The sequence below is a fragment of the Nematolebias whitei genome, chromosome 15 (assembly GCF_014905685.2).
Source record: "Nematolebias whitei isolate Nwh7 chromosome 15, NemWhi1, whole genome shotgun sequence".
Lineage (NCBI taxonomy): Eukaryota > Metazoa > Chordata > Actinopteri > Cyprinodontiformes > Rivulidae > Nematolebias > Nematolebias whitei.
In genome coordinates this window covers 34,184,422-34,188,544 of record NC_056512.1, presented here as the reverse complement: position 1 = coordinate 34,188,544, position 4,123 = coordinate 34,184,422, and the positions used below count along the sequence as shown (strand labels likewise).

The 4,123-nt window shown below is 47.0% G+C and overlaps 1 long non-coding RNA gene across 1 annotated transcript in view; it reads left to right on the top strand.

Annotated features, from left to right (window-relative positions):
- LOC119421420 overlaps window positions 1-3,893 on the top strand; it is a 4,131-nt gene extending 238 nt beyond the window's left edge. Inside the window, exons 2-3 of the long non-coding RNA XR_005187364.1 lie at window positions 3,614-3,667; window positions 3,806-3,893. This is a non-coding gene — a long non-coding RNA (uncharacterized LOC119421420). The remainder of the gene's footprint in view (window positions 1-3,613; window positions 3,668-3,805) is intronic.
- The last annotated feature ends 230 nt before the right edge of the window (window positions 3,894-4,123 follow it).

Below are 4,123 nucleotides of genomic sequence, written 5' to 3'. Positions count from 1 at the left end.
CATCCATCCATCCATCCATCCATCCATCCATCCATCCATCCATCCATCCATGCATGCATCCATCCATCCATCCATCCATCCATCCATCCATCCAACCATCCATCCATCATTCATCTTCCATTTATTTTGAAGTTGTGTCATTGGGGCAGCAGCTTGAGCAAGGAGGCCCATACATCTCTTTCCACAGTCACCTCTTTGAGCTCTTCTGGGAGGACCCCAAGGCGTTCCCAGGTCACCTGAGAGATGCAGTCTCTCCAGCGTGTTCTGGTTCTTCCCTGGGGTCTTCCCCACCCAATTGGACATGCCCAAAACACCTCCCTAGGGAGGCGCCCAAAAAGCATCCTTACCAGAGTTTGTGGCCATAGTTGAGGGTAGGAATGTAGATCGACTGGTAAACAGAGAGCTTTCCCTTACAGCTCAGCTCCCTCTTTACCACAATGGACCAGCACAGTGTGCAATACTGCAGATGCTGCACCATTCCATTTGTCACTCTCAGTCTACATTCTTCCCTCACGTGAACAAAACCTCGAGATACTTGAACTCCTCCACTTGAGGTAGAACCTCACCCTTGACCCGAAGAGAGCAATCCACCCTTTTCTGACTGACGGCCATGGCCTCAGATATAAAGGTTCTGATTCTCATTCCAACCGCTTCACACTCGGCTGCAAATCGCTCCAGTGAGCTGAAGATTATGGCACAATGACGCCAACAGGACCGCATCATCCACAAATAGCAGAGAAGGAATACCGAGGCCACTGAAACAGATTCCCTCCACCCCCCGGCTGCAATGAGAAATTCAGTCCATAAAAATTATGAACAGAATGTGTGACAATGGGCAGCCCTTATGGAGTCCAACTCCCACCGCGAAGGGGTCTGACTTGCTACCAGCAATGTGAACCAAACTCTTGCACTGCTGGTATAGGGACCAAACAACCCATAGAAACGGGCCTCCAATTTCATACTGATGAAGTACCCTCCCACAGTATACCTCAAGGAACACATTCAAAAAGCCTTCTCCAAGTCCACAAAACACATGTAGACCGACTGGGCAAACTCCCATGACACTTCGAGGGCCCTAATTAGGGCAAAGAGATGATCCAGTGTTCCACAGCCAGGACAGAATCCGCATTTTTCCTCCTGGATCTGAAGTTTGACCAATGATTGGCCTCGCTCCTCTAGTATCCCTGAATAGACCTTACCATGGTGGCTAAGGAAAGTGATGCATCTATATTTTTGAAGAGGGGAACCACCACCCCATTCTGCCAATCCAGTGGTACTGGCCCCAATGTCCATGTGATGCTACAAAGGCATGTTAACCAATACAGTCCCACAACATCTACAGCCTAAAATAAATCAGGGTGAATCTCATCCACCCCCGGAGCCCTGCCGTCACTGAGCTCTTTAACTATCTCAGTGACCTTAGCCATGGTTATGGACAAATCAACCCCAAAGTCCCCCGACTCAGCTTCCCCCATGGAAGACGTGCCAGTGGGATTGAGAAGGTCAGAGAAGTATTCCTTCCATCTCCTGACAACATCACTGGCTGAGGTCAACAGAACCCCACCTTCACCATAAACAATGTCAGTAAAGTGCTGTTTCCCCTCCTCAGCTGCCTGACGGTTTGCCAGAATATCCTCTGAGCCGACTGAGAGTCTTTATCCAAGGCCTCACCTAATTTCTCCCACATCCAAGCTATTGCCTCAGTAACAGCTAAGGCTGGGGACCACTTGGCCCTCCGGTACTACTCAGCTGCCTCTGGAGTCCCAGCAGCCAACAAGGCCCAATAGAACTTCTTCTTCTTGACAGCCTCCCTAACTTGGAGTGTCCACCACCAAGTTTGAGGATGGCCACTGCGAGAAGCACCGGCAACCTTGCGGTCATAGCTCAATGCAGCTACCTCAACAATTGAGGTGTGGAACATGACCCACTCTGACTCAATTTCCCCGCCTCAGCTGGAATGCACTTAAAGCGCTTCTGGAGGTGCAAGTTGTAGATATTCCCGACAGGTTCTTCTGCCACGCGTTCCCAGCAAACCCTCACTACATGTTTGGGTCTACTGGGTCTGTATAGCATCTTGCCCCCATCATCTGACCCAACTCACTTCCAGGTGGTGATCAGTTGACAGCTCAGCTCCTCTCTTCACCAGAGTGTCCAAAACAAATGGCTGCAGATGACATGACTACAAAGTCAATCATCGATCTAGGGCATTCTGGTGAAAAGTGCACTTACGGACATTCTTATATTCAAACATGGTGTTTGTGATGGACAAACTATGACTAGCACAAAAGTCCAACAACAGAACACCACTCGGGTTCAGATCAGAGAGGCTGTTCCTCCCAATCACGCCCCTCCAGATCACACTATCATTACCCATATGGGTATTGAAGTCCCCCAGCAGAATAAAGGAGTCCCCAGCTGGTGCACCTTCCATCACCCCTGCCAAGGACTCTAAGAAGGCCAGATACTCTGAACTTCTATTTGGCACATAGGCAAAAGCAACAGTTAGAGCCCATCCCCCCACCCAAAGGTGCCGGGAAGCCACCCTCTCATCAAACAGGAGAAACTTCAACACAGAGGCACCAAATCTTGAGGCTAAAAGTAGACCCACACCATTTTGGCGCCTCTCACTATGGGCAACTCCAGAGATGAATAAGGTACAGCCCCTCTCAAGGAGATTGGTTCCGGAACCCATGCTGTGCATTAAGTTGAGCCCAACTATCTAGTGAGTATCCTGATGCATGCTCAATAATCCAGGTAGAAAAATCTAAAAAAGTTAAATCTGGTCCTCTGGACATTAAAAAAAAACCCAAAACAAAGCAAAACAACAACAAAAAATGTAGAAACGTTTCGTCTCTCATCCGAGAGGCTTCCTCAGTCTGAGGTGCTGCCTGCTGAGGTGATCAGCTGGTTTTGGTTGTCAGCAGCAAAACTGGTTGATCCACTCTGAGAAGGTGCTATTTAAGAAACGTTTCTACATTTTTTGTTGTTGTTTTGCTTTGTTTTGTTTTTTTGAATGTCCAGAGGACCAGATTGAACTTTTTTAGATATCTAGTGAGTACCTCTCAAAGTCACTCACAAGCTCAGGCTACTTCCCTGCCAGAAAGATTACATTCTATGTCTCAAGAGCTAGCTTTGGTAAGGCTTATGCCACCAAACTTGTATGGCTCCTCCTGCATGTGGTTGGCCCACAGGAAGGCAAACCCATGTTGCTCATTTGGGCAGAGCCAACCAGGTCCCATGGGTCAGCAGGCACTTGTTGATGACCCCCTCCCCCAGGCCTGGCTCCAGGGTGGGGCCCCGGTAACCCATGTCCGTGCAAAGGACGCCAAGCTCAATGTTTTTTCCTGTCCATATAAGTCTTCGGAATCACTCTTTGTCTGGTCTGCTATCAAGTACAAGTGAGACACATACTGAATTAACCAGCAACAGAAGAGCTGCAATGTAATGTGTTCTGTATATGAGATTATCATTATCCAGTTTGGACTTTACAAATAATGCATGACCAAAAAAAAACCAAAAAAAAAAAACCTGCAAGCACATTATCAATCACATGGTATGTCTGACAAATATCTCAGACAAGGTATTTTAACTTTAAGTTGGTTGATTCTTGCAGGTGTCACTGAACCCAGCCTATCATGTGGAAGAAGTGGTCTTTACTCTACAAAAGGTAACTGTTCTCATTCCCCTGCATACATATCAACATGCCACTATGACTTTGTTGTAAAAACAAATACAATCGAAAAGAGGTAAAAGCACACATTTTGTTTTCTGATAAAATGTAACGGTGCTGGTTTGTTGTGTCTAGGTTCAATGTAAAGCTGTGTTGTGTCCCACCAGCTTTAAAACGCAAAACTTTTGTGAGATGCTGAGAGAGATCTGCCCAGGAATCGACACCATGCCAATTGGCATGATCAAAAGCTCCAGGTCTGACAGTGTCAGATATCAGATTTAGCAAATGTCATTCATTCACTGAATTAAAAACAGATATATTTTTTAAACTTTATAACAAAACCAGTTGTGACTGCAGCATAATGATCTGTTTTGGGTCTGCCAGGGTGCCAGATTTGCGCATGATCATTGTGACTGACAGCAGGCAGCCAGGGATGCTTCATGTGGAGGATGT